The sequence below is a fragment of the Mastigoproctus giganteus genome, chromosome 1, assembly GCF_048544385.1.
Source record: "Mastigoproctus giganteus isolate SK-2022 chromosome 1, ASM4854438v1, whole genome shotgun sequence".
NCBI classification, from domain to species: Eukaryota; Metazoa; Arthropoda; class Arachnida; order Uropygi; family Thelyphonidae; genus Mastigoproctus; species Mastigoproctus giganteus.
In genome coordinates this window covers 153,128,101-153,142,960 of record NC_143575.1, presented here as the reverse complement: position 1 = coordinate 153,142,960, position 14,860 = coordinate 153,128,101, and positions in this window count along the sequence as shown.

Here is a 14,860-nt window from a genome sequence, read left to right as displayed (position 1 = left end):
ATTTCCATTTGAATTATCCTTTCTCTTCAGCCTTTTTTTCTCAAACACAAAACAATGTATATTATTTCTTTATTATTATTATCAGCCATATAGTGCAAGGAAGCCAGGAGCTTATGTTGCACCAGCCAAAAAAAAAAAAAAATTCTGAGTTATCTAGAGAGAGTGTCAGAAGTGGAATTACCAAGAAAGAGAAGAATGATAATATCCAGCTCAGGACTCTGGGTGTGCCAAGCCCATACTCACCAGATGTGAACCCCTGGGGTTATAGTCTCCTTTAAAGCTGTTTTATGCCACTTATAATTTCAGGGGTTTATATATATAGCTTTATATATTAGCTTGTCGATTTGATTTTCTTGGAATAAAGTTTTTGTTACTGTGTTAAGAAATATAAGATTAAATTGTCCAAAGATATTTGGAATTGCCTTTGTACAGCTGGAATATTCTATGCTTTAAATGAGTTAAAAACTATAATTTTTATGAACTTTGATTAGTATTAGTAGAGGCATTTGATGCAAGAAAGCAAGCTTATGCAGCATCAGCCAAAAAAAAAAAAAAAAAAAAAAGAAAAAAACCCACTTCCACTTCACCTCTCTGTTTGTTCAAAATACCTGTCCAGCTGAGCCTTAAACTTATTTAGGCTATCAACTTCCACAACAAGGGATGGAAGTCTGTTCCACCAACCACCCGCTGGCTAAAGGGAAATTTCCGCACGTCTATCCTACATCTGTCTTTCCTCAATTTGAATTAATGCCCTCTCAGGCGATTATTCTGAGAAAGAGGGAGAATCCCATCAGCATTGAGCATGCTCAAACCATTCAAGGCTTTAGACACCTCTATCAGATCACCTCGCTGGTGCCTAGTCTCCAGACACTGTAATTTGTAAAACTTAAGCCTTTCTTCGTAAAAACACCCCTTTGTTCCATCACTACTCTTGCTGCCCTTCTCTGTACTCGTTCCAGCAGCTCTACATCCTTCTTGAAATGAGGCCTCCAGGCCTGTAGTGTGGTCTGACCATTGCCTTATACAAGGAAATAATCACCTCCTTATCCCTGCTAGAAAAATTCCTATATATCATTGACAATACACCATGAGCTACTCTTGCAACCCATCTGCACTGCTCAGAGAACTTCATATCTGCCTGCACAACTACCCCCAGGTCCTTTTCATTCTCTACCACTGTCAGTGTAGTACCACAGAGTTGATACGTTGCTCGGGGTTGCTGTTTCCCATATATAGTACTTTACATTTGTCAATGTTAAACTTCATTTGACACCTCTCAGCCCATCTTCTCAACCTTTCCAGATCCTGTTGCAGCAGTGTCCTTGACAACCCTGCCAACCTTCGTATCGTCTGCAAACTTGGACATTAAGCTTGATATACCATCATCAATATCATTTATAAATACAGAAAACAATAATGGACCCAATACTGAACCCTGAGGGACTCCACTAATAACATTAATCCACGATGAGCAGTGTCCATTGATTATCACTCTCTGTCTTCTCCCCCTCAACCACCCCTTTATCCATAGCAGCAATTTGCCTCCAATGCCACACTGCTCCAATTTGTGCAGCAGTCTTCCATGTGCAACAGTATCAAAATCCTTTCTAAGATCTAAGTATATAATATCAAAGTTATTCCCTGCATCCAGTTCTTTTGTGACTGCATCATAGTATCCAATCAAATTGGTCAGGCAAGACTTCCCCTTAACAAAACCATGCTGTGTCCGAGCTATAACGGAAGTCTTGTCTAGATGATCCTGCAGTGCTTCTTTAACCAGTGCCTCCATTAATTTTCCTGGAACAGAAGTTAAACTCACAGGTTTATAATTACTTGTGTCAGCCTTTGATCCTCCTTTGTGAATTGGGGTCACATTTGCACATCTCCAGTCCATGGGTACCTCCCCTGAGTCCAAGGAAGCTCTCATAATTATGGCTAAGGGTTTGCTTACTTCCTTTGCTGCCTCCTTTAATATAACTGGACAGATCCACCCCAGGTGCCTTTCTTGTGTTTATCTTCAACAATTTCTCCTCCACTTTACTCTCAGAGATTACAAGATTCTCTAGCTTACTGCCAGAGTTGAATACACCTCTGGCATTCCCCTCGCTGAATAACTCCTCATGTGTGAATGTCGATGCAAAATATTCATTTAGTTTGTTAGCTACCTGAGCAGGATCATCAACAGTTGACCCATCGATATCAAGTGGACCAATCTGATTCATTCCCTTCCTTCTAGAGTTTACATAAGTAAAGAACTCTTTGCTGTTTTTCTTTGCATCCCTTGCCAAAGATATCTCGTAATCTGCCTTCGCCTGCCTAACCTCCTTTGTAACTTGGTTACAGGTCAACTTGTATCTATCATACGCTTCTGTGTCACGTGTTAATTTGTATGTATCCCATGCATTTTTCTTCTCTGCCATATGTCTCATTAGTTCATCTGACATCCATTTAGGCCTAAACCTTGAACAATAAGCCAAAGTAATGCCAAAGTATGATTAAATCTTATAAAATGATTCTTCAAAGTTGTGTTAGTATTTATTTTAATTTTTATTAATCATACCTGATTTAAATCATTTGGTTATATTTTTAATGAAATATTAAAATATAAAATAGTGGTAAAGAAAAGTTACTTTTTTCTCCTCACAAGATTTCTGCATGTTTTTGAGCAGGAATAAATTCAGTAGATTTGAATAGATTGTTGAGAATGATAATTCTTCCTAAACAACAATTACTCCCAGTAATTTTATAACAAAGTTATGTATTTCCAGGTACAATCACCCCCACCCACCCACCTTCATTATTATACCATATTGTTATCAGAGAGAAGATAACCAGCATGCAGAGTAAAGCATAAATATTTTTTCAAAAGCAGTAGTAGTAGTAGTAGTAGTGGCATGTGATGCAAGAAAGCAAATGTATGAGCTTATGCAGCATCAGCCAAAAAAAAAAAAAAAAAATCACACCATTCCCTCCAAATGCCTGTCCAGTTCCTCCTTAAATTTATTCAACCTATCAACTTCCACAACGACAGATGGAAGTTTGTTCCAGCAATTAACCACCCGCTGGCTAAAGGCAAATTTCCGCACATCTATTCTACATCTGTCTTTTCTTAATTTGAATTTATGCCCCCTTAGATTCGTAATCTGAACAAGTGGAAGGATCCCATCAGAATTCAGCGTGCTCAACCCATTCAAGGCTTTATATACCTCAATCAGATCACCGCGCAGGTGCCTAGTCTCCAGCCACTGCAATTTGCAGAACTTAAGCCTCTCTTGGTAAGAGGATCCCTTCATTCCCCTCACCAATCTTGTTGCCCTTCTCTGTACACGCTCAAGTAAATCTACATCCTTCCTAAAATGAGGCCTCCAGACCTGTACGCAGCACTCAAGGCGTGGCCTGACCATTGCCTTATACAGAGGGATAATCACCTCCTTTTCCCTGCTAGCAAAATTCCTATATATCATTGACAAAACCCCATGACCTGCCCTGGCAGCCTGTCTGCATTGCTCAGAAAACTTCATATCTGCCTGCACAATTACTCCCAGGTCTTTTTCATTTTCTACCACCTTAAGTGTAGTACCACACAGTTGGTACGTTTCTCTGGGGTTACTTCTACCCATATGTAGTACTTTGCATTTGTCAAGGTTAAACTTCAGTTGCCACTTCTTAGCCCATCTGCCCAAATTATCTAGATCCTGTTGCAGTAGCACACTGTCATTACTGTCATTAACAACCCTGCCAACCTTTGTATCATCTGCAAACTTCGACATTAAGCCTGATATACCTTCATCAATATCATTGATAAATATACAAAACAACAGTGGACCTAACACCGAACCCTGTGGGACTCCACTAATAACATTAGTCCAAGAAGAGCAGCACCCATTGATTACCACCCTCTGTCTTCTAGCACTTAACCATCCTTTTATCCATTGTAGCAACTTACCCTTAATACCATTCTGCTCCAATTTGTACAATAGTCTTCCATGCGCAACAGTGTCAAAAGCTTTCCTGAAATCCAAATATATGATATCAAAATTATTTTTCGCATCCAGTTCCTTTGTAACCACATCATAATATCCTATCAAATTTGTCAGACAAGACTTTCCCTTAACAAACCCATGCTGTGTCTGAATTATTGCTGCAGTCTTGTCTAGATGATCCTGCAATGCATCCTTAACCAGCGACTCCATTATTTTACCCGGAACAGAGCAATTCGAAATTCAAATTCTGAGGATTGGCTTCTCTCCACCTGGAGATAACTCAAACATTCTGCAAAAGGGTGAAGATATTTACAACTAGGAATGACACTTGTTCAGTGAAAGAAAAAAGCAAGAATAATGTGATGCAGTTCTTAGTAAAACTATATTCTCTACCGTCTGGTGATTAGGATGCTGTTGAGGATGGAGACTGCCCCTTACTTCTCTAGTAGAAAAGATTATATACAGGGTAGGCCAAAAGTCAGGAAACACTTGATATTTTTGACATTTTTTAATATAATTTCTTTTTTTTTTTATTTCTGTGTTAATTGATTATCATCAGTGCAGTGGATTCCTTATTTATATTACAATGAATAAAGTAAAATATAAATTTGAAATGTGTTTTGACTTTTTACTATTTTGTATATTATATGATGATGATGAAATGAGACTATCATGAGTCATCATGAGGTGGTTTTGTTTTGATTGACTCTGCCTGACAGTGGATCAAGGAAGCTTGTGACCTATCAAGAAAAGATATCTGAAGAGCATTCTGAAACTAGGGCATAGTCTTGTTTTCAGTGGACGATGAGCAAATATTAGACCTTTGGGGTCTAATATTTGCTCATCGATGATGATGGAGAAACCAACCTCACATATGTTTCACAAAATCAACAGCTATAAAAACAAAAATGTGTTCCAGACTTGATCCAGAAGATAACATGAGATTATTAATTTCAAAAACTTTGCACCAAATATGGATCAAATATTATCGGTTATCCAGGCTCGTTCATCTCATTAATTGTTTTGTTTTGTAATTTTAATCGAAGAATAAGAATTTGATTTGTTGTTTTTGCTGTATTCAATTAAAATATTAAACAATTATTTTAATGTGAAAATTAAATTGGAAACAATTTTTTTATTCCTTTCTCAGTACTCAAATAAAATTTTTTACTACATAATTTATAAAATGCCATTTTTCTTCTCTAAAAATCTGGTCATCCTACCTCTGAGTTTATATTGAGGGGTCACATCAATTTTATATTTAATAAAGGGGGTTGCGAGAGAAATAAGTTTGCGCGCCACTAGTGTAGTCCGAGCAAGAGGAAGAATCCCATCAGTATTGAGCTTGCTCAAAGCCTTAAACACCTCAGTTAGATCACCTTGCAGATGCCTAGTCTCCAGTCGCTGCAGTTTGGAGAACTGAAGGCTTTCTTAGTAAGAGCACCCCTTTGTTCCCTTCAACAGTCTTGTTTCCCTTCTCTATACCCGCTCCAGCAGCTCTACATCCTTTCTAAAATGAGGCCTCCAGACCCGTATGCAGATGTGGCCTGACCACTGGCTTATACAATGTGATAACCATCTCCTTATCCCTGCTAGAAAAATTCCTGTACATCATTGACAAACCCATGGGCTATCCTGGCAGCACTGCTCAGTTCTGACATATCTTCATATCTGACAGCATAATTACTTCAGGTATTTTTCATTTTCTACTACCCTGAGTGTAGTACCACACAGCTGGTTGTTTGTTTGTTGTTTGTTATTTGGTTTTTAGGAGCATTAGCAACTAAGGCCATATTGCTCCGGGAATATGTGGTGGTCATTCCCTTGACCTTTCCGCATCCTCCGTATTTGGTGGTGACAGGTTCAAACCCCGGTCTAATCAAGAAGCGTGTGCTACGCACTGCTGATGCTCTTTCCCACCTGGCTACGGAGGCGCCTACACAGCTGGTATTTTAATCTGAATTATTGCTATCCATATGCAGTAGTTTGAATTTGTCAATGTTAAACCTCATTTGCCATTTTTGCACCTTAAACTGCTTAATTTTTCTAGATCTTATTATGCAGTTAGGCTGAGAATGGCAGTTGAGGCCATTCTCAGCCCAACTGCATAATACATTGACATATGCAATGTCTTATACATTGTCTTATACAACTGCATAAGACAATGACAAATATAACGTACTACACATGAGTAGGAATAATCCCTGATTAATGTACCAACTATATGGTACTACCCTCAGGACTTATCTTTCAACCATTTTTGCACCCGTGGACAGCAAATACTACATTTATTTAAGCAAGAGTGCAACATTTCACAAATTTAAAACTTTTGCTAATTTTATGAAGTAGTACTTACAGTTTTGGCTCGATGACATGGAGCAGGACAGCTGAAAAATGAAATTGTCAAAATTCCCATAGTGATCTGTAATTGTGGGAAGTAATTTTGCCCCTAGAATATCCTTGTATACCTCAGCATTTACTGTACCCTTCACAAATTCAAGACGATTAACTCTTGTAGGTAGAATACAGCCCCATATCATTTGAGATACAGAATGTTTTATTGTGGAGACAATACAATTAGGATGAAATTTTTCTCCTCTTTTCCAGCTAGCAGTGAATATTGATTCATCAGACAAAATACATTTCCACTGATCCTCCAACCAACTAGCATGCTCTTTGCCCACTTTAGATGCTGAGCTTTCATTTTTTGCATCAAAAGTGGCTTTATTCTTGGGTGATGTGCTACTAATCTTGATGAGAAAAGGCATAATATGTACTGTAGAGTACTTGCTTTTAGTCCTGTACTATCTTCATAAAATAAAAAAATAATATAAAAAGCAAGTTTTTCAAAAATATACCTTAATTCCAATAAAATAAGGTGTGGTCTTTACCCTTGTAACATAAAATGCCTCATTTTAAAAAACGGTAAAGGCCACACCTTATATTTTTTTGGAATTAAGGAATATTTTTGAAAAACTTGCTTTTTATATTTATTTTCTTATTTTTTAAAATTTTTATTATGTTTTATGAATAGAAATTTATACACTTTTTATAAATAAAGTATGACTGAAAATTTATGTGAAAAGATTTTCATCAACAAAAAATCTTTACACAATGCAAGGATAGATGTAAAATCTTGCACGCTTTATATGTATACATTACATGTATACAACCACGTAACGCAGGTAGCTGACATGAGATATGTAATAGCTGCACAGTGACACAATGGATTAGCTGAAATTTAATTGGAAACATTATTACATCAAAAGAGATTGTTTACAAAATTACACCCTTCTAACCAGATAAGTGGGGAAAAGGTCCGAAATCCAGGTAGCTGATATATGACATGCACTGTGCACCGCTTGATAGATTAAGCTCAAATTTTGATAGAATGCATTGTCACGCAAATTAGGAATATATAGGAATTAGGAATATACAAAGTTTCAGCCTTCTATCTCTATTAGAAGTGACTGAAAAAGCTGTCAGCAGATTTGATGACAAAGCCAGTGACTTAATATAAGGTACAGTGAAACTTCCCTTTAACGGACAGCCATGGGGAACGAAAATGTGTCCGTTAGAGAGAAGTGTCCGCTAACAAGAAGTCTGAGGGAGAAAAAAAAAGAGAAAGAAAGAAAAATCGTTAAACGTTTAATGTAAAATTAAATTAAAATATATACAGATTTTGAACAATATTTTTGTAAATAATATACAATTACATACACAAGAAATAAAGAAAAATCGTTTAATGTAAAATTAAATTAAATTATATACAGATTTTGCACAATATTTTTGTAAATAATATACATACAATTGTGCTATGAATATTATGACTTTATCTTAAGAAAAATACATACAGTAATCACTTATTTTCTTCTGCACCTTCTTCCGGCTGATAATTTTGTTTTCAACATTTGTTTGGAGTGAAGAAACCATCGAAAGTCCTTCAGTATCTTCTTCAGCGGCGAAAAACATTTTTAAACGATTGATTTGTATGAGCGCTTCTTCTATTTTCATCGGTGGTTCGTCGTTAATATGTTCTTCGACAGAATGACCTCCTTCCATTTCTTCATCCTCATGAGGAACTTCTTGAAAAATATCGATGATAATGTCGTTGATATCTAGAGCACCATCTTCTGTAGTGAGGTGAGTCTATATCTTTGTAGCCAGGGTCACTTGTAGCGGAAATATCGTACATTATCAATAGATGTAGAAACTCTTGTTCTTCTTGGTGCTCCACATTGCTGTTCACAACTTCAATTTTTGCGTTTGAGAAGCCAGACTTTACAAAACAGTTCACGACAGTTTGTTTTCTAATTGCGTTTTTTTATTTGCAAGGTCACTCGCACATGTTACATCGTTCATGTTTGCAATGAGATGTCTTAAAACACGTTTTCTGTAGTGAAGTTTAAATTTTTTTATTATCCCTTGATCCAAGGGCTGACACTCTGCAGATGTGTTTGGTGGCAGAAAAATGATTTGAATGTTGGACAATTCAATGTGCGGGTGAGATGCAGCCTTATCCATGAAAAGAATAATTTTTCTGTTTTGACGAATCGTGTTTTGGTTAAAGTGACTTATCCATTCGCTCATGATATCTCGTGTCATCCACACTTTTTTATTAGACTTCCAGTCAACATCCAAAAGATTCAACTTTATGCCCTTGAAACAACGAGGATTTTGTGGGTTTCCTATAACAAGAAGTTGTTCAAAGTCTCCCAGCATATTTGTACACAATAGTACAGTCAAGCGTTACTTAGAAATTTTTCCGCCCTGGCACTTTTCGTTTTTAAGACTCATTGTTTTTTCAGGAAGAGCTTTAAAAAAACAACCCTGTTTCGTCACAGTTGCAAATATCCTTAGCTTCAAAATCACGACATAAATCTTCCAATTTGACGGTCCATTACAACCCCAGTATCAACAGATCCACCTTCACCACTTACGGTTTTCCAAGAAATTTTATGCCGAGTTTTGAACTTGTCTAGCCATCCCACAGAAGCTTTGAACTCATTTACTCCCATAGATTTCGCAACCTCCAAAGCCTTTTCCCTAATAATTGCCCATTAATGGGAATTTTTTTAGCACGTGCGCTACAAATTTGAAGTCCAACAGTTTTCGGGAATGATTTTTGAACTTGATCATTTCCGTGTTGCCAAAATTGTTTGAGCAGTTCATTTTTTTCCTTTAGGATGTCGCTTACCTGCGTCTTCCCGATTTTGAATTTTGCAGCGAGATTGCGAACACTATTTTTTTGCCGATCATTCGCATTAATGAGTTCAACTTTATCTTTTAAAGTTAAATGTTTACGAGAAGACATTGTGCACTTCAAACGACACTGAACAAAACTGAAAACTGAAACTGAAAAGACGAAAGGCCGACCATATTCCCCCCCCCTGCACACACCGAATTCATCATAAGTTTTACACGTGCCTTAAAATTCGTGAAAAAGGGTTTAGAACCGCGACGTAAACCTTGATACAATTCAGAGAATTGGAAATAGAAAATAAACACACGATTGAGGCAATACGTGGAAGAAACGTTCCTAGAAAAAGGGCCGTGAGCTCGCCCGCTGTCCGTTATGGGGAGATCAAATTAAGTGCTAATCTAAACGAAACAGTGCAGATTGTCTGTCCGCGTCCGTTACAGAGAATGTCCGCTAGAGAGAAGCTGCAAACACGTTAAAACCAATGGAGGTGAGTTGGGGAATTTGAAAATGTCCGTTGTAGAGAGATGTCCGTTAACGAGAGGTGTCCGTTAGGAGAAGTTTCACTGTATATAATTAGCAAAACTTTTTAAATTTGTGAAACGTCACACTCTTGCTTTAATAAATCTAATTTATTTCACTGTCTTTACTGTCGACAGATGCAAAAATGGTTGAAGGATAAATCAATCCACACAATAACATGGCCTAGGTACAGTCGAGACCTCAATCCAGTTGAAAATTGTTGGAAAAAAATTGGTGTTTCAGAAATGCAAAAGAAACCAAAAACACTTAGGGAGCTGCAGCAGAAGACATTAATGCATGTTTGGCACCATGAGATTTCCTGGAAATACATTCAGAACTTTATCCAGTCAGTGCCACTGCAATGTACTGCAGTCATCAAAAGGGTGGGCTAATGAAATATTGTGCATTTTGTTGGGTTTTTTGGTTATATAGCTACCTGTCATCCTAGTATGAGAAAAGTAGTGAAAAAAAATCAGTTTTTATTATTATTATTAGCCATATGGTGCAAGGAATCCTGACATGCTGTACCAACCAAAAAAAAAAAAAAAAAATTCCAAAGTTACCCTGAGTGAGAGAGTCAGAAGTAGAAAGGAATCACCAAGAAAGAGAAGAATGATAATATCCAGCTCAGGACCCTAGTTTGCCAAGCCAATACTCACCAGATGTGAGCCCCTTGGATATTTAATAGAATTGTTGTTATATGAACCTTGTAACATGCTGTTATTTTGGAGGAAAGTATTTATTTCACTGTATTTTTACCCATAAGGCATAAAAATAAATTTTTCTACAATTAACAGTTTCATATGTGTATTGTTATTACTTATGCTCTTCCAGCTATTTTTGAAAGATTAATTGCCAGTATAAGGACAACCTAAAAAATGAGGTGATGCAATTTTTTTGAGCACCACTGTGTATAACATTTGCAATATGAGATGTTAAACTAACATCTCATATTGTTAAAAATCATAGCAATTGATTAATTTTGATTTATTGTGAATCACAATGAATTGTCTTCCTTTTATACTTTGAATAACTGTGGGTATTCAAATAGTAACAGAGAATATACTCAGCAGAGAATAAGTAACACAGAAGTCTGCGTTACTTATTCTTTGCTGAGTACTACCAGTCAGATGGTACAATTTTGAAGCTATTTTGCATCTAAATGGGTTGCCCTCAAGGAATTAATCTTGGCTTTTCATACCAACTAAGAAATACTGTTCAAAGTTTAGGCCTAAATGGATGTCAAATGAACTAACGAGACTGATGGCACAGAAGAAAATGCATGGGATGAATATAAATTATCAGGAGACACAGATGTCTATGGTAGATATAAGGTAGTCTGTAACTAAGTCACAAAGAAGGTTAAGCAAGCAAAGGCAGATTATGAGAAATCTTTGGCGAAGGATGCAAAAAAAAAACCAGTAAAGATTCCTTTAAATATGTAAACTCTAGAAGGGAGGGAATGAATCAGATTGGTCCGCTTGATATTGATGGTTTGATTGTTAATGATTCTGCTCTGGTAGATGACAAACTGAATGAGTGTTTTGCATCTACATTCACACATTAGGAATTCTGTAGGGAAGTGGAGGTCAGAAGTCTAAACCTTATTATACTCTAACAGGGAGTTAAATGATTGTATAATAACTGAGAGCAAAGTGGAGGAGAAATTGCTGAAGTTAAACATAAGAAAGACACCTGTAGTGGATGGGATCTATCCAGTTATATTAAAGGAATCAGCAAAGGAAGTAAACAAGCACTTAGCCACGATTATGAGAGCATTGTTAGACTCGGGAGTCCCCATGCACTGGAGATGCGTAAATGTAACTCCATTTCACAAAGGGGATCAAAAGATGATCCCCTTTGTGAAATGGACCATATAGCTAATAATAATAATGATGTCTCTCTAGTATAACTGCAGGATCATTAGACAAAACTGCAGTTATACTAGAGATACATCATTATTATTATTAGCTATATGGTGCAAAGAAACCTGAGGCTTATGCTGCACCAGCCAAAAAAAAAAAAAAAATTCTGAATTACCCCGAGAGAGAGAGAGTCAGAAGCAGAAAGGAATCACCAAGAAAGAAAGAGAAGAATGATGATATCCAGCTCAGGACCCTGGGTGTGCCAAGCCCATACTCACCAGATGTGAGCCCCTGGGGTGAAGGGTTTGTTAAGAGAAAGTCTTGTATGACCAGTTTTATTGGATACGATATGGTCGCAAACTAACTGAATGCAAAAAATAATTATCATAATGTACTTGTATTTCAGGAAAGCTTTTGATACTGTTGCACATGGAAGACTACAAGTGGAAGCAGTATGGAATCAAGGGCAGGTTGCTGCTATGGATAAAGGGATGGTTGAGTGGAAGAAGACAGAATGTGGTAATCAATGGACACTGCCCTTTGTGGATTAATGTTAGTAGTGGTGTCCCCCAGGAGTCCGTGTTGGGCCCATTGTTGTTTTCTGTATTTATCGATGATATTGATGAAGGTATATCAATCTTAATGTCCAAGTTTGCAGATGATACAAAGGTTGATAGGGTTGTTAATGACAGTAAGGATGATAAATAATAAATAAATAAATTTTCTGTTTATACTCCGGGACGACCAAACAGTCAGAGGAGTTCACAAGATAGACAGAATACAAGAAACAGCACCGTATTCAGCAGTCACGGGCTTGAACCCCGGTCACTCAAGGCACGTGTATTTATGCATCCGTGCGCCTGACCACTAGGCTACAGCAGCCTTAAATGATACACTACTGTAAGATTTGGAAAAGTTGAGCAGATGGGCTGAAAGTTGGCAACTGAAGTTTAACACTGATAAATGCAAAGTTTTGCACATGGGTAGCAGTAACCCCAGAGTAACATACCATCTGTGCGGTACTACACTCAGAGTAGTGGAGAATGAAAAAGAGCTGGGGGTAAATATGCAATCAGATATGAAGTTTTCTGATCAGTGCAAACAGGCTGCAAGAGTAGCTCAGGGGTAGGGGGGTCTTGTCAATGATATATAGGAATTTTACTAGCAGGAATAAGGACGTTTTTATCCCCTTGTATAAGGCAATGGTCAGACCACACCTTGAGTACTGCATACAGGTCTGGAGGCCCCATTTTAGGAAAGATGTAGAGTTGCTGGAATGAGTACAGAGAAGGGCAATGAGATTAGTGAGTGGAACAAAGGGTTGCTGTTACCAAGAAAGGCTTAAGTTTTGCAAATTGCAGAATCTAAAGACTATGCACCTGCTAGGTGATCTAATTGAGGTGTATAAGGCTTTGAATGGTGTTTGCAAGCTCAATGCTGATGGGATTCTGCTTCTTGCTCAGATTCCTCCCCTGAGGGGACATAAATTGAAATTGGGGAAAGATAGTTGTAGAATAGATGTGTGGGAATTTGCCTTCAGCTTGCTGGTGGTTGATTGTTGGAACAAACTTTCATCTGTTGTTGTGGAAGATCAGAGCTTAAATAGATTCAAGGCAGAACTAGACAAACATTTGAAGCAAATGGATGGGTAAAATGGGAAGGTTTTTTTTTTTGAATGACGCTATATAAGCTTGCTTTCTTGCATCATATCTCTACTAATGCTAATGCATTGGTTGGTGGGCATGTACTCAAGTTATTAGGATAACAACCCACTTATACTTCTTAGACTAATGAAATCTTATGGCATAAAAGTCTCAGACTATGAAAAATTCAAACTATGACATGAGAGGTGTAGAAGCCAAGTAGCTTTGGCAGTGTTACTTATTCGAAGTATAAGCAGAAGGCAACATTGTAAAGGATTTAGGCATTATTTTACCATCTTATACTGATGCCTAAATGTACAAACTTCGGTTTGTCTTAAAATTCAACAGCGAAGGAATGATGCATTTGCATTAAACAACGTCATAGTTTGATTTTTCATAGTTGGCAGATTTGTGCCATAAAATTTCATTTGTAGCTTGAAATTTTAACCAGCTTTTATATAACATGCATGCAACACACAAAGTTACCATATAACTTAATATCATATTTTATACATGCACACAGTATTTGTTCCCATTTACTTAAGCTCTAGATGGACTGATTACCCCCCTTCCTAGATTTACTACCGATATGTCTAGGTACAGACACTCTTTGATTACAGGTATAATATGAAAGTGGATGTTTCTGCTGATACAGAATAAAACTGCTTCCCTGCATCATGATGTCACTTTAACACTAATGCTATATGTATGTATCCATGTGTTATGTGGGCTGACAAACATGGAAATACTGCTCCTTTTTTTTTTACTCTCATTACGTGGATTAAAACAAACTGTGCCTGAGAAAAACATTACAACCCTGTTGAAGAAGCCTTGAAGACTTCCTTCAATTACCTTTGGGATTTAACATTTCCAAATAAATGGCAAATGGAGAAACCACTGCACACCCATACTTGCATTGACATACATAATGCAGGTTTGCATGCACCAGTTTTTGTGATTAATTACTTTTTTTTTTTTTTTTAACCTTTTGTGATTCTTTTATGCAGGTGTAGAAATGACTTTTGAGAACCAGGTAGAAGCTTTATTTATATAATTTTAGGAAGCCTGACCCATCTGGTGAGTATGGGCTTGGCACACCCAGGGTCCTTAGCTGGATATCATCATTCTTCTTTCTCTCTCTCTCTCTCTCTCTCTCTCTCTCAGAGTAAATCGGGAATTTTTTTTTTTTTTTTTTGGCTGGTGCAGTATAAGCCTCAGGCTTCCTTGCACCATATAGCTAATAATAATAATAATGCCAGTTATAAAAAACTCTAGAACTAGGGGAGGGGGGAAATGGTACATATGCACATCCTCTTTCGATTTGAATTTGCTAAAATATTGGAAAATCTAGGGGAATTTTCTGATGGTTTATTGGAAAAATTTGAGAAAACGTTTAAAGTTGGAACTATCTCAGAAAATCCACGAAGTGTAGTTGGCATATCCTTATAATACTTTAGATTTTTAAATGTTTTTATAAATAACTATATAAAATGATATTGTACTGTTTCTGCATTGAACAGGATTAATCGACCTGCCTTTTGTAACCGCTACCCTGAACACTGTAAGAACTTGTCGATGGATGAACAAGACTTCTGTAAAATGTACAAGGAGCTATGTATAAATGGAAGTATGATTGAGAAACCTTTT